Source organism: Lepisma saccharinum, chromosome 4 (genome assembly GCF_977018435.1).
Source record: "Lepisma saccharinum chromosome 4, izLepSacc3.1, whole genome shotgun sequence".
NCBI classification, from domain to species: Eukaryota; Metazoa; Arthropoda; class Insecta; order Zygentoma; family Lepismatidae; genus Lepisma; species Lepisma saccharinum.
Window position 1 is genome coordinate 115,531,896 of NC_139232.1, and position 21,612 is coordinate 115,553,507.

Consider the following 21,612-nt stretch of genomic DNA (forward strand, 5'->3'; position numbering starts at 1 on the left):
AAACAACAGGAACCGGAAGTCAACCCAACAGTGAAGCAACGAGCTCCCAAGTGGAAGGTGGCAGAGGCCACCGAAATGAATCTAACATTTACAAGTAAGTTTCGTGGAAATCATTTAGTAATTCACGTACGTCTTCTTATAAAATGTTGTTTGTGTTAATCCTGCCCACCCAAAATTTATTTGAAGTTGGTGCTACTGATTTCAATTATTTAATTCCTTTTTATCTCTGGCATTATCTACAAAGAAGATACCTACCATGTGCACATGGACTGAAGTCAAAGATTCATTTTCAGTTGTAAATTTTGAGGCAGACAATAAATGAAATAGGAGAGGAAAAATACAGTTAGAAACCTTTTTAAAAATATAATGAAAATGCAATAAACATGCAAAAATACTTTACAATGACCCAATATCCCCAAAAGGGTCACAAAATGAAAAAATATATATACATTTTTTTTTTGTTCTCACCAAAGGGAAATGTTGAGCATCGTCGTCAAGACAACTCTTGATCAACTTCCGAGCCCTAATGGTATCTTAAGATTGTGCTGAACCATCAGCTAGCCTCAACAATGACATTATTGAAAATGTATACTTTGAAAGATGTGTCTGCTTTCCAAGAACATTCAGGCCAATCTTTTGTATGGATTGCATTCACTGTTGTGGTGCTGGAAGTTTAATTTTCTATTACAAACATCTAAAGAACAGTGAACGTTATATTGATTCTTCTTGGAGGATTTTTATATTTATTTAACGAATAATTCCAATTACAGCACTTAAGAGATTTTACATTGGAATGGGCTAACAGAAAAAATAACAACGTAAAATTAAATTTCACACGGGAAAAGTAGAATTTTGCACTAGGGATGTGACGAAACTGAATGTAGATTGGAAGCCAGTGGCAGGATCAATAAAAATCCAATATTTCGTCTGATTGTAATTGAAGGTTTACTTGAGGGAATAATTTTGTTCTATTGTTTGCCTAAAAGGAAATGTAAGAATTATGGCTTGTTTTCTTACAATATTCAAAGTCCTTTCTCGTATGAATAACTGCTCCTGACCAAGTGTAAGTCTGCAGCATTGCAAACCCATATGCTTATTGTGGCAGCTGTATAGGTTTTCCATCTGTCCAAGGCAAGTTGACCTCTGTGGCGAAGTGGTTAGCACAGCATGCTATGGCACCAAGGGTCGCAGGCTTAAATCCTGGCCTGGGGTTTCTCTGCGAGTGTTCCTTCAGCAATTTCCTACTATAATCACGTTAGGCAAGGCAAATCCGTTATTGATGATCCTTGCCAATTTGGGAACCAATAGTGATGTCCCTGTCTGCTGTCTGTGTTTGACTCATGTGGAAAGTGTATAATTGCATGTGTCTTGGTGTCAATTAGTGTGTGATGTATTCCTGGCTGAAACCTTTGTGGGTCCAAGTTCGTTTTGTTTTAATGCGATTTCATCAAGCTACGTATGCAATTTTTACATGGTTCGATTTCGATTTATGTCTGTTGACACATAATGCGGAGTTTTAGTGATTACTTACTGTGTGTTTCCTTAACACTGGTTTTTCATTTCAATATAATTCTATACTTCACCCAATTGTAGCCACTGTTCATATACCGTTAGATGTTCAGATGTGTACTTTCTTCTTGCCGCCAAAATTTTTGAAGATTTTGTTTAATACATGCTTTCATAGTTAGGTTAGGTGGGTCAGTTTAGTTCCCTTAGCATTTTAGTAATATCCCTAAATGCTTTTGTGGTTAGGTTAGGCAGCTCAGGTTTAGTTCTCTTAGCATTAAAATAAGATCCCTAAATGCTTTCTACTACTGATCGCGACCAAAAGGTTTGAATTCTACATTCATTCCCACTAGTCTGCGATACTTACTGTTGCTTCTATCAACGGAGAATGCCTTGTCCATAGGGAGCACACATGCTTGCGTAAGGTAATTTTTAAGTTGTTTTTTCCAACATAAATTACATTTTTTTCGAAATCCAAACAGTTCTCATTACTTTAAGGAAAGTTCAAATTTCATGTGACAATGACTGCCAAAATTCTATGATAATTCCACTTTGTGCTAGGAGAATTTGAGGAAATCATATAACAATTAGAACTGTTACACTTTTTTTGACTGTGTGCCCATTGAATTTTATGTGCTTGGCTAGTCCAGTAGTTGGCTGGGATTTTTTAGTGTCTGTCAGGTGCTGTTCTGCATGTTTATTAATGGCTGTAATGGATGCCAGAGGAAATGTCTTTTGTGTATATAATACACTGGCTATTTTGGCCACTGGTTTGTGTACTGGTTTAATATCGAACTGTCTCAGGGTCTTGGCAAGATGGTTGGATGTGGTATGGTGGCGAGGGAATACAATCCAGTTCAATTTATAATACTTTATATTTCAGAATTGGTTATCGCTTGGATATGTTCACAAAAGTACAAGTTAGTATGTTGTATGCAGTTTTTCATTGCTTCCTCACGTCACTAATTTGGGAGTATTAGCACAATTCTTCGAAACAATATACATTTTCAATAATGTCACTGCTGTAGTACACGCGCAACCTAGGGTCCAGTGAAACCTTATTCTCCAAATGTATATTTATGTATTAATTGTTCGTAAACTTGTTCCTGCTAAAGTGGTGAAATAAACAAAGAAAGAGAGGGGTTAACAACTGCTAACAATAAACATTAGGTATAAAGATAAATCAATTGAATTTAATCTCATGGGGCTTACTTGAGTTCCGTGTAGCAGTGTTTTCCGTACAATGTTCAGCTCCTACTTGGAGCTCCTGGTGAGACTGTAGACAGCATATAATTAATCAATTAAAAAAGAAAGCCTTCCCTATTGCATGATGATTTTTTTTTGCAAGTCATCTAGTCCCGATTAGCCTGTCTGTGCATAAAGTGGACTTAGAAACAAACGCGAGACATCTAGAAAAACATCCCATTAATTAATATATATTGATTCTTACACATAGTAGGGATAATAGGGCAAAATGCTAGTGATAAAATGATATTTCCTCAATATTCTGACACATGTCCCCTTTTGCAAAATTTTAGAATACCTGAGGGATATATAAATGTCAAAATCTTGAGATATTACAGTTCTGTTATTTCTTCGGTGCAACGTGCTACTGATACTCTGCAGGTTTTTTAATGGACAAAAAAAAAAAACAATTACTAAAGTAAATCGCTTGACATGTTCTCTTTTTCAGTTTATTAATGTTACAAGTTTGTCTTATTGTGTTCGAGTAAATTGTACCTAGTAAACATCACTGCCTTGTAAGAACATCCACTTCAGTTGCTTGTATATTATAAAATGTGCCACCTATCCCCACCTACTATTTATAAGGAGAATACTATGTGCTTAAATACTAGACTGTTTAGTCAAAGACTTTTATTTGGCAAGGAGAACAATTGTTTACTGCCCTTTTGGTAGTTTTTCTGCAAACTTTGAACAAGATGAAAGAGAAGAGAGAATGCTCATCGAAACAGTGCATATCATTTTATTAATTTTTCGTAGCTTGAAAAAAAATGAGTACAGCTCAAAATTATTCAATTACAAATGCATTTTCGAGACTTGCCATTCCCCAGTGATAATTATAGTAAGTTATTGATGTATTTGTTCCTTATCTGTCCATCACATTCAAGGCCAACTGCTCAAATGTGTTAAGATTTTTTCTATTAGGAATGTTTTTTGTGTTGGAGACAACAAGAGTTGTCAAAATTATAATTTGTTGCTAGATTTGTGCTCAAGAATTTTTACAACATGTAGGAAACAAAATATGTATAATAATACCTTAGTATCAGTGATGCATGGATACATTATTTCTGTTAATGTTTATTGTGACAATTACTATTATAACTTTCATGTTGAAAGCAGATATTGCTGCAGATATGTAGTTTTTTTTTTACATTGCGAGTCATACGATATATCCCTGTCTGTGTTTTTATAAACAACTGCTTCTATTTATGTTTATGATACTTTTTTTTATTAATAGTTGCAGTGAATAAAATGTGACTAATAAGAAAGAAATATTGTTCATTGTTAGTGTGAAGACTGGTCCATATGTCACTGATATCTGTGTTTAAAGATTTAAAAATTGCCACTATGTTATTGTTTTGTCATTTGTATCTAATGCTTAACAGAATATTCTTAGTTTTTTTTTTAAGTATGTATTGTCTTGCATAATACAGTAGCAGTCACCATATGTACTTACGATCGTAGTAAATTATGTTCCTAGTTGGGCATACAGGTCTAGTATTCAGTAAGAAGAGAAAGGATTATAAAAGAGAGTGAATATTATAGAAATAACATTACATATGTAAATGTTCTAGATAATAATCACCCTTACTAATGACATAACTCTGTAAGTTTTTTTTTGTTATTCATGTCAAGAGAAAAGATAAGTGAAAAAAAATGAAGTAGTTACATGAAAGTTAATATTAGTGAATGTTGTCATCATTAAATTAAATTATATGGAACAATATATTGAATATTTATCTTTTCGACATATCAGTGATAAATGTATAACACTGAGGTAAAAATTCTCTTTGAATACAATCAAGCCTTGCATATTGTAGCATTGTGCTTGTTTTTAGTAATAAAAGTGTCAAAATACAGTAACAAATTAAGTATTTTTATATGGCAATAAATACATATTCCATTCGACAATGATAGTTGTTATGATTATTTGAGGAACATCTTCATTTCCAGTTAAAAATTAATCTTTGTGTGTGGACAGTGGCAAGCCAAGAATTTTTGAGAGAGGAGCTGGGGGTTTACGTGTATTTTTTTTTTTTAGTAGTCTGTCCTCATTTTGCCATCATGTTTTGGCAATTTTTGCTGCTACAGTGAACATGCAATCAGGTTCATTTTGTGTGGTAAGTGTTTACTGTTTGATTCCACTTTTGTGTATGTATGTATATACACATAAAATTAATGTTATTCTCAATTCGCAAACTACCGTGCGTCCATTTCGATCTGCAGCCGAGAGATCGGGAGAATCGTGGCGGGCGGCGCTGACGGAGATGCTGACATTTGCGGCCTGTAATGCCCGCTTATTTTTATAGACATATGCAGACATTTATATAAATATTGCAAAACTAGCACTAACCTGTGTTATAACACGCAAAAGTTCTTCTGTAATTCATCCAAGTTCTGCTCTTATATACACAAATAAATACGCTATAGAAACGATGTTAAGAGCCACAGATAATAAAGCATTTTAATCATAGTTTTGACCAGTAACGTCCTGTTTAAGTTTATATCCTTGAAAGAGTTTTGTGGCCATGGGAATCGTTTGGAGGTTTCGAATGTGCAACACTGTATCAGGATTACACTGCAGACGAAACCGATAAAAGTGAATGGTTTTCGTGAGCTTCCTTGCAATCCGAAATATCCGAGCTCGAGTTTTTTGTTCCTTCGCGACTAAATGAAGACAGAGTTGTAAATATAGTGGCGAGCAATGTAAAGCAAGAGCGTGTTAATTTCGTACTGTGCGCAAGAGTGTTATTCTTGGTTACTTGCAGTTACTTGTTTGTGTTATTGTAGTGTGTATGTGTGACGTGTCAGTGAGACGATTGGAATGCCAGCCGCAAGATTCACGTTAGAACAAAGATTTTTTATGTATGACACGTACGTGAAAACAAACTCGTGTCGAGACGTGTGTAGGTAATTTGTACAGAAATTCCCATGCGTTTCAACTCCACACAGAGATACGGTTAGACATCTTGTCCTTAAATTACGAGAAACTGTATCGTTAAATTTTAAAACACCTAAGCAAAAATGACGGATTCTAACCGAAGCAAAACTCGATGATATTGGTGCAGCGTTAGAACGTTCTCCAAACGAACCTCTACGCCGTGTTTCACAAGAGGTGGGCGTGTCAAAATCATCGGCACATACAGTCACTAAGCTACTAAAATTAAAACCATACTCTTATAACACAGGTTAGTGCTCGTTTTGCAATATTTATATAAATGTCTGCATATGTCCATAAAAATAAGCAGGCATTTCAGGCCGCAAATGTCGGCATCTCCGTCAGCGCCGCCCGCCACACTTCTCCCGACCTCTCGGCTGCAGATAATGGACACACGGTAGTATTACGGAGATTCTGTCCACACTTACATAAAGGACATGAAAAGAAAAGTTTGGTTAATTTTTAGGGTGGGAAAGATTAACGGGTATTCTGTTGTAAAACATCGATTATGTTACAGATTCATAATTCTGTAACTTAGTACAAAATTCTTCCATTTTGTTTTTTTATGTATGAGGAAGTATCAAAAAGTTTATGGAATCACCTGGAAGGAAACTACTTTGGACAATGGTGACACCATGGTGGAGTTAGTACTTCACGTAGTCACCATGCTTGGTCGCATATTTCTGCAAGTGACGTTTCACCTTGGGTAAGTCATTTGTATAGGACACGGCTTTTTTGTTCTGAAACCACTTGTTCTGCTTCAGAAATGATGTCGTCCCTAGTGTCAGAGTGGTGGCCTTCGAGTGGATGTATTATTTCTGGAAAGACCAGGGTGCCAGGTCTGGGGAAAATATGGAGGATGGTGCCAAGATTTCAAATCCCAATTGAACCCCTTTCAAAGTGATGCACTGGCAGAATGGGCTGGTGCAATGTCGGCCAACACCAGCACCTCTTTTGAGAGCATTCCTTACTGTTTCACCTTCAATTCATCACATAACGAAGCTAGGATCAAATAACAGCCACTAGTAATTGATTCACCCGGTGGCAGGGCTTGCCTTTGAATTCTTGCCTATTTGGAAGCAGTGAGAAGCTGTTTCCTCTGCTCATCTCTCTTGTTTCTGTGTCATAAGGGTACACCTGGCTTTCATTCATTGTGACCAGTTGTAACATCTGCTTTCTCTGAAGTCATCTTTTGATGAGTGATTTAGGCATGCATTGTGCTGACACTTTATGAAGGTTCATCTGTTGATGTATGATATTGCAGATAGACCCATAGCTAATATCGATTACAGCCATCGTGCTTTCAATGGCGGTTCTCCTGTCTTCCAATATCATCTCCACTCTCTCTGTCACAGTGGCATCATTTTGATAGGACTGTGTCTCTGTCCAACGGGCATCGGAAATTACCTTCCATAAGTTTGAAATTGCCATTGCCATAATAATTCCTCTCCAGTGGATCTCATCCCGGGTGCGCACCACTGCTTTCTGAATGATGCAGATGCAATGTAGGAACTTGATGATGCTCCATGCCTCAACTTTGTTAATTACACCTTCCTCATTCACCTGTTGAAAAAGCACAGAAGGAAACTTGCACAAGAGGGAAAAAATGTGCTTAACGTACAAGGGTGGATATATGTACAATGCACATATCCTCGGAGTTTCTAGTTCCTTTCCTTGAAGGTGATTGAATGAACATTTGGTACTCCTGGTATGGTACGTAAAATTGACACTTACATGGGATTTTTTAAAAAGGAAATGACAAACAATTATTTTTCCAAGACAAGATACATTACAATCACAGGCTGATATACATTAATTAAGGTCAATGAACCATTCATGATATTCATGTAATATTTTCAAATTTATATCACTACTTTATAGGAATCTGCAAAAATTTCAAATCTGTCCCTTCTGAGTACATTTTGCACTGAAGTTTGTCTATTCAATGGACTACTATGATGAACATTTAGGTTGAACTGAATTATTGTTGAGTTGACCTTATGTACGGATTGGCTAATCGGGACTAGACCTACAGCTTAAATTAGGATCTGAACATTATGTGCGTCCACCAGCTATCGCTGATATGTTGTTTTAAGTCCACTTTATGCACAGGACCGCTAATCGGCACTACCACTATGTCATCGAGAAGCACCCCACCAGCTATCGATATGGGACACCTTGGTAGATAGAACTGAGAATGAAACCTGATGTGTGTGTTTACACTGTGACAAAGGCTTCTCAGAAATTTTCTAATCGAGTTCTCATATTTTTAGTGTTTACTGACAAAAGGATATGCATTAACATTATTATTATTGCATTAAAATTATTGAATTATCTATAATTAGGATACAAAATCTGAAAGGGATGTATGTAGAAATATTAAATAAATTTTACTTTTGGTGTAGACTACTTGTAATTTCATATACCAACCAGTAGCACAGACAAGTGTGCCAATAGTGTACCTAAAAGCAAATAACTTCAATATTTCTAGAACAACAACTTGTTGCCTATAATTAAATTTATTTACATTAATATGAAATCAGTACTTATTTCACTATTCATTTCAAAGGCTACTATTTGTAATGCATAACATTTGAATTACATTGCTGCACTGGTGTTGGATTTGATTCTTATGGAGTGTATGTAGCTTCAATTGTGGTCTAGTCTCTGATGGTCGTGAAAGTTTGTGGTGTTTTGGCCAATGGGAACAATAATTGCTCTTGAAACGGGCGACAAGATGAAAAAGAATAGTTTTTAAAATGTGTTAAAATTATTTGGAAGCCATCAACTAATTATTTTCCTGTACATTTCTAGTCTGTGTACTGTATATTGGAGCTTGGAGGAGGCATCCTTGATGATGTAATTGTTTTTGATTTTGCCTTGCTATCAGACGATTTTAGGTTCATTTCCTGAAGGGTGAACATTCTATTACTCAGGATTATACTTTTAAAACTTTTTAATCCACGGCAAATACAGTACATACATTGGTGCAGTGCTAACCTCAAATGTTGAGGAGCAACTAGATCCTACATTGTAGCGTTGCAACAGTTGCACAACTATTGGTCGCTTTGGATGTGCCACGGTCAAAGAAGTTTTCTCTGCAGAACATCACATATTTGACTTAAAAAAATATGACTCATCTTTACAGAAATTGTTACATTGTACAAAAAACTCTATATAGATACAATTGCAAAAGCTAGTAATTATAATTTTGTGTTCATAACGCAATAAAAGCAGAAAAAGAAAATTATAATACGTAGTTTTCTTCTGCTAACTGTTGTATTCATCCGCAGCGGACTGATGAAATTCCAAATGGGCGAAATTAATTTCAAGTATGAAAAATTGTAATATATATGTAACTAATGTTACGCAATATAAAATAAAATAAGTTAGTATAAAATATAAATTATCGGATATACGCTGGAATATGAATATATATCCGTTTGCAGGCACTCTAATTCATGCTAATGGCGCATGTGTCATACAATGGTAGTAAAATGGCAGTGGCACGAAAATATAAAAGTTATATAAAAAAAGGATCTTCCTTGTTGGTCTTGGTAAGACAGGTATAGTGTGCTGTAAACTAATTTGATGGCAAATTATATTTTCATTTTGTTAATTTAAAATAAATTAATAAGTGACTTTCCATGTGTCATCATTTCTCCTGCATAAAGGTACTGGGGGAGAGGTTACATCATAATTCGTAAGTACTGAAGTACATACGAATTACAAGGAGCAAGCCAAATTGAACAGATTAGGAAGGAAACTTACGGTGTCTAACTAGAAAATCGGGACCGTTTACGAACAACGCGCTTTCGTGAATTACGTCGATTTTTTTTAATTGACAGATTTCAATGATTTACGTAATGTAAAGGTAACTGTTTCATACATCGGAGACACTTTTCTTCATTTTTACAGAAGAAACTGGCAAATATCCGATATCGCCCGAACGGATTTCTTCAAATTTACAGGAGAAACTACTTACTGAAATTAGTTTCTGTAGCATTGTCGAAGTTCTTGGAGGTATTTTCTTTCGCGGAAACTGAAAACTTCACCATAGAATGCTGCAGAACAAGAAATAATCACTTGTTATGTAAGGAAGTTGCATTTTCTGTAACATTATGTCGTTGTTTCCATTATGTACAGTATGTAACATTCTTATTCGTACACACGGATTTTTAAAAAAAATGCTTTAATATCTGAAAGGAAATACACTCTTTTGAAATTGTTTCTTTACAATTCAATAACTAATGTCATTATGAACATAAAATCTTACCCAAATTCTGTATAACCAATGACAATAATAAATTAAATGAAACTGAAAGACAAGCATGCCATTTTTTGTACAACTTTTCTATTCGTACACTTAATAATATAAAAGAAAAATTATATTTAGAGCAAATAGACTGACAAGTTCTAATACTTTGATGCTTATCCTTTGGCTTTAATTACTGCTTGACACTTGTTCTTCATAGAATTAACCAGTTTCCGACATGTTTCAGAGCTTATTTTATTCCACTCGGCTTGCACAACAGTTTTCAACTCTTGTTTGGACTTGACGCCTGCTTTATGGACTCCCCTCTTCAAAATTGCCCATAAATGCTCAATGGGATTTAAGTCTCGACTTTGAGCTGCTGTTTGTAGTAGTTTGGGCACATTCCATATTAGCCAATTCATGTTAACTCGCGCCTTATGCTCACTGTCTTTGTCTTGTTGGAATCTGTAGATAGGCGGCATGTCCATATTTTGGGCACTCTGTTTACATTGTTCTTCAATATGTTCAAATAGACATATGCATCCATATACCATCAATAAACTGGATGGTACCAACACCTTTGGACTACATACAGCCCCAAATCATTAATGACCCACCACCATGTTTAACTGTTGGAACTGTGTTAATGTGATTATTTGATTTTCTCCAGACCCTATTTATCCCGTTTGACCCGTATATATTAATCTTGGACTCGTCTGACCATATGACACTATCCCAAAATTCCTGGTCCTTGTGGATGTGCTCTTTCGCGAATGAATGGCTATTGCTGCGATTTACCTTATTTACATATGGCCTCTTTTGTGGTATTCTGCCATGATATCCATGCTTCCACAAGGCACGTCGGACAGTTTGATCGGACATCATCTTGCCAGCAACATTTTCTACTAACGGTCGTAACTGAGGAACACTTAGTCAGGGTTTTTCTCACAATCTTTTTTAAAATAAAGCGTTCATCACGTTTATTCAACCATCTCTCTTTTGGTTTTCTCGGCATATTCTGTGTTGAACCTTCCTCTCTAAATTTGTTTACTATGTATTGAACGTTGGTGTGTGATTTATTGACTGTTGGTCCAATTTTTCTTAACGAATAACTTCTAAGGGCCACATTTATAATAACATCCTTCAGATCAGAACTAAGTTCCTTCACCTTGCCCAATTTCGAACACGCTTATGAATAGACGATAGGCCTACTTACCGACTCGTAAAGACAATGACTACCTCTGTTCCAGTGATAAGAACCAACCGTCCCGGAGCAAGCAGAACTTGTGTAATCATACAATATAATAATACTAAATAACAATTCATTATAAAACAATACCTATGTCAGCATTCCGCTTGACGGGGAGCGCGCCTGCATGTTCAAACTTGTTACGAAGTTGCAAACTGCACGAAATCGCCCTTATAGCGGTGGCGCTGTATGCGAAGAAGATTGAAACTCTTGCCTGTACGAATAACAATGTTGCATGAAACAGCGTGTTTTTCTCTTTCCACACAAATTATATGCTCTGTATATACACTTTGAACATACATTTTTATTGACATTTGTTGGTGAAACCTTCATTAACATTAATTTCCAGGTACATATGAAAATGATTTTATTTACTAGTAGATATGACATTTTTTCCTAGGAAATTCTATGTGTACGAATAACAATGTTACATACTGTACGTGCAGATGGCACGAGTGTCGCGGTCTCGCCAGACTTTCCAAACGCCTTTTTTTTACGAGATTTTTTTAAACTATGCTTACCTAACCTAACCTTGCCAGAAATGGTCCGTGGGGCTATCGTGAATGGTTTTTGGGCCTATCTGTCAATGGTTTGTGATGACATAATGAACACAAAAGTAGGTATTTTTCGGTTAAGAAGGTTGAAACACTGCATACCCTCTCCAAATCGACAAAACACAAGCACGACGTGCGATGATCCATGATGAGTGCACGCCATATTGTCTGTTACCCAAGCAGAACAAGGAAGACAGATAATGACACTTAATATGAAAAGTTGACACTATTTTATGGCAAAAGGCATAACTTCACCTGAAAGAATCTTCTGTAATGCAGAATAGGTAAGTATCAATGCTAAGATTAAGGAAATAAACTAGTGAGAGGTGTTCAGGCCTTATCGGATAATTACCGAAACGACTTACGGAAATGAGTTTCTCTAAGGTTTCCATTAGTCGAGATATTTTCTTTCATCGTGCTATCTATTTGACCGGGAAATCATGTCAGTGTGTCCAACCCCTTTTTTTTTTAAGTATGCTTGCCTAACAAACCTAACCTAACCTTACCGGAATGGTTTGTGGGGCTATCCGTCAGCTACCCGTGCATAATGTACAATTTGCACACTTGACAAACACGATAGTAGGTATTTTTCAGTGAAGATTGTTGGAAACACTGATATTCGAAAACAAAAGAAGCGATATCATTCGCAAAGTAAGCGATATCGCATCGTTATGTGCGTTCGATAGCACTTAGAAAAATTCATTATTTTAGTAGGAAAAGTGTTTGTTTTCGTGTAAAAAGCATAATGGCACCTTGAACTATGTTCCACAATACACAATTGGTAAGTACGAACCATACGAAACACAAAATATCCGATTTTAATGTGTCTCCGATCTATGAAACTGTTACCAATGTAAAAGTTGTTCCAGTGTTACGAAAGCACAAATAACTGAGATATTTGATGCCAAAGAATGGCCCACGTAAGTTAAAATCTGCAATTTTGGAGTATTTTCGCCGCTTTTTGTTAGTAAAAACGGTTTGTATGCACACTAAAATAGCGAAAGAACACGTCTAAAATAACTATCAGTACCAAACCTAACAATCCTAACCTAACTACATAAAATTATAGCTGCTGTTGTGGAAAGTTGTTTGGGCGCTATATTCAGCGCAAGCCTTCGGGCTGTTCTACTACATGGTAAAGTAACACGCTAAGGTAACAGACTTACTTTACTTCACAATAACACATTCCCGCGAGCAAAAGTCTACTGAAAACATTCATAAACCATGCAACATATTTCACTTTCTCCAGGGGGTACAGAGGGTGAAGGGTACCAGAAAATAAAGCAATACATACACACACACACACACACACGAACACATATTGTATGCAACTGAAAATTGAAAACTCTGAACTTTAAGGTAATAATACTTGTAATACTTGTTTATATTTTCACCTGAAACTTGACATCGGATTCTTTGTGATTTTAGAGTAAAGCTTGGCATATTTTATGCATTATTAGTCAGAAGAGATGCACCTTTATTGAAACAGTAATGTTATACCAGTGGCGTATTCTCCCATGTTATGTGCTTTACCGCCAATAAACCAACTTTTTTCGGTATCCGTTTTTTATATGGGAGACACATTTCTTCATTTTTACACAAGAAACTACTTACGGAAATGAGTTTCTCTAAGGTTTCTAACATTCGTCGAGGTATTTTCTTTCACCGTGGAATCTATTTGACTGGGAAATCATGTATTTTGCAAGAGAAATATCTTACAGATGCACAATTGCCATTGCTTTCCTACGTGAACCAGAAGTTCCATACGTTTGATGACATAACCCCCTGTCAGTGTTTCCAACCCCCTTTTTAAACTATGCTTGCCTAACCTAACCTCATCGGAAATGGTTCGTGGGGATATCCATCAGCTACCTGTGCATAATGTACAATTTGTACACATGACGAACATGATAGTAGGAATTTTTTGGTAAAGAAGGTTGGAAACACTGCATACCCACAACGGTAGTCAACATGTGCCTACCATATTGTGTGTTAGGGAAGCAAAGAAAGGAATAACAAAAACTACTTTCTATGTGAATAATTGTGTTTGTTTTCATGTAAAAAGCATAATGGCACCTTGAACTATGTTCCGCAATACACAATTGGTAAGTACGAACCATGCGAAACACAAAATTTCCGATTTTAATGTGTCTCCGATATAACGAACTGTTACCTTATTTTCATGTATACGGAAATTGCCAGAAAATTTGAAGTTGTCGGACTTCTTTTTTTGTTGTACTTGCATGCCTGCATTGGAGTTTTTATTTGTATCTAATTTATAAATAAAAAAACATACAATACATGTGGGTTCTGGCTATGGGACATGCACAAGTCTCCCGGGAGAAGTGTAACAACTTCTCCTGAGATTTCTGCCTGCATATGGGACCTGTGGCTACCCACCATCATGAGAAAATTGAGCAGCTACGAATAAGTAGCGTAACCAGGTCATTGAAACCTATAATGAGGACCATGGGTTCATTGTGCTGACTACATATCACTCCGTAACTGGTTGGTTGATTTCCCACCTTTGGTAGGAGTGAGGCTGGCAGTTGTTTGGTAGCCACTGGCCCTCTTGGGCTGTTATTTCATGGATTATTATTATTATTATGAAATATGTACAATAAATAAGAATTGTTGTGGGAAACAAAGTCAAATTTTCAGAATATGACACTTGTTAAAGGTAAAATACATTTTTTCCTTTTGTGTGGTTTATAAGGTTCTTTTGAAACCAACATTTTGGATTGGTCATTGGGTCGTTCTTCAGGGTGCTCCAATAAAATCTCATTAAAAAATTTATGCAAGTTAATAACATAGAAAAAGGATAAAAGTAAAAAAAAAAGTTAAAGTGCTCCCCTGTGCTTAGCACCACACCATGAAGGCGTATAGGGGGTGTGGGTGTAATGCTCCACTTTCTTGATCCGGTCGTGAGTGGGGGTGATGTGATCAGCATCACGCCCCTGACCACCTTTACCCCCCAGGTTTTTCCCAGGTACCCATGTCATTCGACGCTGGGTGGGTGCCGGGGCCGCTTCCAACGTTCGAAAAGTTCCCGGATTTGAACCTGCTAAGGATCGAACCCGGGACCTTTAGCATGATAGTTGGACGCGTTACTGACTGAGCCACCGCGGCCTTATATATAAAAGAATAAAAGTTACTTGTTTAAAACAAAGTCAGTGCTGTAGATGGTGGGCAGTGACATACGTTGTTAACTTTAGGCAGCTGACAACTATGAGACCGTTTGTTTTAATAGAGTGATTTTTATCCTTTAAGCGTTTTCCTTCCGCTTTTAACTTGCTTACCTTTTTAATGTGATTTTATTCGAGCACCGCTATACCAAAGTAGAAAGTGTCATGAAAACAACACAGAGATAGCATGGCAAAACATAACATGCCTTTAAAACACACACTAATTTTTTGATCTGCTGGTTGTTGGTTCATTTTTTTTTTTAGAACTGTTTGTTAATGTTTGATTTGGTAGGTTTAAGAACATTTTTGAGTGTCTAGTTCTAGGGGTGGGAGTTGTTTATATGCGTAACAAATGTGCATCTAAAGTCAATTTTATTCAGTAGGATTAACAAGTTTATAACTTAATATGGACGTTGATGATCACACATCTACAATGGAAGGGTCTGTCAGACCCCTGTTTTGATTTTGAACTGTGAATTAGCTGTTTTGCTATTTTCAATTTTCATGTGACTTGACATGGTTATAAAATACTATTGTGAAAAAAAAGAGCTCCCCTGTGCATAGCACAACACCATGAAGTCATATAGGTCATATACAATAAATAAGAATTGTTGTGGGAAACAAAGTCAAATTTTCAGAATATGACACTGTTAAAGGTAAAATACATTTTTTCCTTTTGTGTGGTTTATAAGGTTCTTTTGAAACCAACATTTTGGATTGGTCATTGGGTCGTTCTTCAGGGTGCTCCAATAAAATCTCATTAAAAAATTTATGCAAGTTAATAACATAGAAAAAGGATAAAAGTAAAAAAAAAAGTCAAAGTGCTCTCCTGTGCTTAGCACCACACCATGAAGGCGTATAGGGGGTGTGGGTGTAATGCTCCACTTTCTTGATCCGGTCGTGAGTGGGGTGTGATGTGTTCAGCATCACGCCCCTTAACCGCCTTTACCCCCCCCCCCCCAGGGTTTCCATGTCATTCGATGCTGGGTGGGAGCCGGGGCCGGTTCCAACATTAGAAAAATTTCCGGATTTGAACCTGCTAGGGATCAAACCCGGGTAGTCAGATGCGTTACCGACTGAGCCACTGAGCAGTTTTCAATTATTATTGTTTAGTTACAGAAATATAACATAATTTATGCAACAAGGAAGAAAATCAGTCAAAAATTGCAAGAATGGCATCTTTATTTTTTGAAATTTGATATTCTTAAAATTTCTACATTTTTATGTTGTCACAAGAGCAAGAGTTCAGAGTAATATGCAATCTTTTCATGAAATTAAATATGAGTAGTGAGCCAATAGGAGAACAACTTAACAAAAAAACACATGCAACTACTATGGTATATCTGCCAGACTACTTGCCGAAAATAGAATTCAATATGATATGAACAAAGTTCTGTGACCTTGATAGTGTGTAGCCAGCATGCCAACTGAAAGGTATGGAGAAGGGGGTCCACTCGTGGTTGGAAAGGTTAGAGAAATAAATTAATAGATAAATTCAGTGCAGCCTGAGTGATGGTCCATAGTAGTTAAGAGTTAATAAGGAGAATAGATCACTCCTACAAGTACCAATCTAGAAGAAGGCCATTAGAAATAGAACATTAAAATATCAAACCATTTCCAAGCTTGCAGAATTATTCTTACGTGCAGTGCTTGAAGTGGGGGATGTTTGCTCCAGCCTGTGGGACATGCTCTTATGGTTTAGCATGGGCCCAATGTGCCAGATGTGGGAGATGCTTTGAGTAAATTTTCCTACCTGAGGGGATACCTTTCCTTCTCCACTTCCAGGACTGCTTATGTGGGAGCCATCATACTAATTATTACTCTTCTGTATACTGAAGGCAACCTTGATGGTGTAATGGTTTTTGCTTTGGCCTTGCTATCAAGCGATCCTAGGTTCATTTCCTGAAGGGTGAACATTTTATTACTCAGTCTTACACTTTAAAAACTGTAGGTTCAATCTCGGTAACCCAAATCCATACATTTTGTACATAAACTGCTGTGTGTTTCATCAGTCAGACTTCAAGCTAGAACACTTGTACATAATGATTTTTGGTGGATCCGTGGCTGAGCATGTTAAGTTGTCACCTTTCGATCTCGCCACCAAAGTTCCAGGGTTTGAATCCCAGCCTGGACATGGATGTTCATATGATCAACACCTATCCTCATTGTCGCGATTAGGCAAAAGTGGCAGAAAAGCGATGCTAAATAACAAAAACAAAAATATAAATGCAGAACTACATAATCATTATTAACTGCACAGATATTAATACTTTCATTAGACTTCTGTTTTCGTGGAGGAACAATCAGTTACAATGTTAAGAATTGTCTTATTCTCTCTGGAACCTCGATTTTACATTGTATAAATGAAACAAATAATGTAGGAAAATGTAAAACTGGATGAAATTTAATGGCATTTTACTAGGTTGAGACCATGAAGAATGAATGTATAGTTGGGGGAATTATAAATCAAGAAAAGAAAATTCTTGTTGGGAGGCCTGATGGTAAGAAGCTAACTTGACTGAAGTTAAAGATGCTATTAAAAGGCTAAAGAATAACAAAGCACCTGACATTGATTTAATACCAGCTGAGTTAATTAAATATGGTGGGAATTTGTTAATATGTCAAATTCATAAATTAATTTGTTTAATATGGAATAAAGAAGAAATCCCTCAACAGTGGAAAGAATCCATAATTGTTCCTGTGTTTAAAAAAGGTGATAAAATGAACTGCAATAATTACCGTGGAATTTCTCTACTCTCAACAACATATAAAATATTATCTAACATTCTTTTAACAAGACTAACCCCATACGCTAATGAAATTATAGGTGATTATCAATGTGGATTTAAACGTAACAGATCAACTACAGATCAAATATTTCACATCAGACAGACACTTGAAAAAAAGTGGGAATATAATCAAAATGTCCATCAGCTATTCATTGATTTCAAAAAAGCATATGATTCGGTCAAAAGAGATAAATTATATAATATGTTAGTCGAGTTTGGAATACCTAAGATGCTTGTTAGTATGATAAAAGTATGCACCAGTGAAACAGAAAGTAAAATTCGTGTGGGTATTAATGTGTCTTGACAAATTTACAATTCATGATGTGTTAAAACAAGGAGATGCATTATCTCCATTGCTCTTTAATTTTGCCTTAGAATATGCTGTTAGGAAGGTAAAAGAAACTAAAGAAGGACTAAAATTAAACAGTGTGACTCAGTTTTTAGCATATGCAGATGATATAGACTTATTAGGGGATGATATAAATACAATTAAGAATAATGCTAAAATATTTTTCAAAACTGCTAAAGAGATAGATTTGGAAGTTAACAAAGAGAAAACTAAATATATGCTTACAGGCCGAAACCAAGTGTTAGGTAATAATCAAAATCTAATTATTGATAACAACTCGTTTGAACCAGTTTCCAAATTCAAATACTTAGGAGTAATATTAACAAGTGAAAATTATATTAAAGAGGAAATAAAAAGTAGGCTTAATTCCATGTTACTTCTCTCTTCATAAACTGTTGTCTTCACATTTAATATCTAAGAAACTAAATGTTAAAATATACAAAACAGTAATTTTGTCTGTAGTATTATATGGGTGTGAAACTTTGTCCGTTACATTGAAGGAGGAACATAAATTGAGAGTACTTGAAAATAAGATCCTTAGGAAAATATTTGGACTTAAAAGGGATGAGGAGACAGGTGAGTGGAGATGGTTACATAATTTAGAACTACATAATTTGTATTCATGTCCAGATATTATTAAAATAATTAAATCAAGAAGACTTAGGTGGGAGAGGAAAGAGGAGTTTACAGGATTCTTGTTGGGAAACCTGATGGTAAGAGACCTGTAGATAGGCCAAGACGAAGATGGAGGGACAACGTTGAGATAGACCTAAAGGAAATCGGTGGGGATGGAAAAGCGTATATAGATCTTGCTCAAGATAGGGACGGATGGAAGGCCTGTGTTGCTGCAGCCATGAACCTTCAGGTTTAAGAAGGCTAGAGAGTGAGTGAGGCCTGATGGTAAGAGACCAGTAGGAAGGCCAAGACGAAGATGGAGAGATAATGTTGGGATGGACCGAAAGGATATCGGTAGGAATAGAAAAGAGTGGATAGATCTTGCTCAGGATAGGGACAGATGCAGCCATAAACCTTCAGGTTTAAGAAGGCTAGAGAGTTAGTTAGTTAGAAAATTCAGGGTTCCACTTTATATGCTCTAAATATATGACACACAAAGTAAGGAACAAAAGTTCATATATAACTGCTATTATGTATGACTCGACAGATACCACTTTGAACTATAGTGAAGGAGGGAGTGGTGGTGATGAAGGGGTGGGGGAGGGATGAATGGGTCATTAGACTCCACTTGGAAATAGAGATCCTTCATTTGATTGTAGAAAATACAAAATTCTTGTATTTATGTAGGTATTAAAAGAAATGAGTTGCAGTTAATAAGTTCTTTTCACCAGAATGAACAACAAATTTAGTTAGCTTGAAAAGTATAATACAAAATGAAAAAAAAAACCAGCTTAGAGCTTGAAGTTCTCACATTCCACCACTTATTCCAAAGAATAAATAGTTCCATTAGGGAGTTTTCCAAATTTAAAAAAAAATGATACTTTTATGTGAGAAGTCGCGTAACAAAAACACCACCACTAAAAATTATCTCACTTTCAGGTATCTTCTAAGATCTAAGTTGATAACAAAATATCAATATGACTGTGCACTAATGGTTTAAAATCTGAGGAAAATAATTGTTGTAGATATTCACTGTCTGATGTATTGAGTAGAAGAGTGTCCATAAGGACATAATAATAATGCTCTTGCTGATAGTTGAGCATTGTAGTAATGTACAATTATTGAGAATGGTTTTAAATGTTAGATTGTAATTATCACCTTGCAGCTATGTCATATCATAGATTACATAGTGTGTGGAGCGGCCAACTTGTGTTTCTACCTTGAAATTGGGTTTGGTCCTGGCTGAAACATAGATGTTCCGTTGTAGATGTCCCTTCATTAATTTAATCTAATTCTCATTCATCACCATTGAAGGCAATACTCATGACACAATCAGAATAATAAAAGGCTGAGAAAAGCTATGTTAAATTAGAATTATAGTTACAAAATAATTCTGTAATTGGTGCTAAACACTATCATTTTAGGTGTTCTAGCCGGAGACAGAAAATGAAGAGTAATTTTGTTTGTACCGAGCACTTATTCCGATATTTCATCCTAACACTTTTGGAAAAACAGAAAGATGAAAGAAAAAAAAACTTAAGGGAAAAGACAAAAGAGAAGAAATTAAATGAATGCTCATTGCAATGAATTGGATCAAATTTTTATGGTGAGTTTTTAGTTTCTAATCTGCACAAACACATGAAATGTAAATTATGCACAAAATTTAAAAAGAGCACTGATTTTGTTGCTTGTCAAGGAATGTTTATTGAGTTGCAGGGGGATATGGTAGCGAATCTGCTCACTGTGTCAGACCTCAATGTCTGAAGATGAATAACATTAGCTCCTGAAATCTTGGAAGCCTATCTGGAAATCACCTGGTTTTATCCTGAGAAAACCTCTTCTTCGGATTATTATTGTTGTTATGAAAGTAATAATAATAACAAGAATTACATGCATTATTGTTATTCAGACCATCTATTAACCTGGAAATCCCAGAGAAGTCAGGACATATAATTTTTCTGCAAAGTTGTAGAAATAGGAAAGTTTACTCTTTTTCTGGAGAAATCAGTGTTATTGTAGTAAATTAAGTAAGTTTTTAAACAAAAAAAGAACAACAAAGACATTTTGCATGTGTTGTGGATAACTGCAGTTTTATATATATATATATATGCACCAGTAATTAGAATAGAAGTTGTACAGAGCATTCCCTGACATTCGCTACGAGACTCGGCGGCAAGTGGGCCATCATCAGCGCTTGTCTTTCCCAGTGAACGGGTCTGCGACAGTCGCTTATATTAAACCTCGTAAAAAAAGTTTAGAGTAACAGGGTCAGTTCTGAATAAAAGTGGAAAGAAAAATGGGGAAATAAAGTATACAAAGACAATCTACACCATCTGCGAGCTAAAAGAGAGTATTGTATGAAGAATGGGGAAAATTGCAGTAGACGAACTTACATGTTTAAATGCCAATTTCCTTCGGAGATGCCAGGAATGTGTTGCAGCAGAGGAACATCAAGTGTAGTCAAGGTTAGTACACAATATGAAAACTAATTTGATAGCTGACTCTAGCGACTGTCGCTGACCCGTTCACCGGGAAAGACAAGCGCTGATGCTGGGCAGCTTGCCGCCGAGTCTCGTAGCGAATGTCAGGTAGAAGAGGTAATGTTTTGAACTTCTTATCATGTAGAAACCTACTATACAATGAGTGGTTAATGAAATTTACACTTTTCTTATATCATTGTATAATTATGTATTGTTTGCTTTATAATTGTCATGAAGTTTTAGAATAAAATTATTTGTTGATCATTACCTATAAACTCACCCCTGATATTTGGTTCTCTCCCTTTACCCATCAGTCAATTACTGCTCAGTTTTCTTCATGTTATTACATTTACATGCAAAGTCTAAAACTTAGTTAAGTGGTAGGGTAATTCCATGTCAAAGCAACCAAGAAAAATAAATTTTGGAATTTGATGTCATGGATTTGACTAA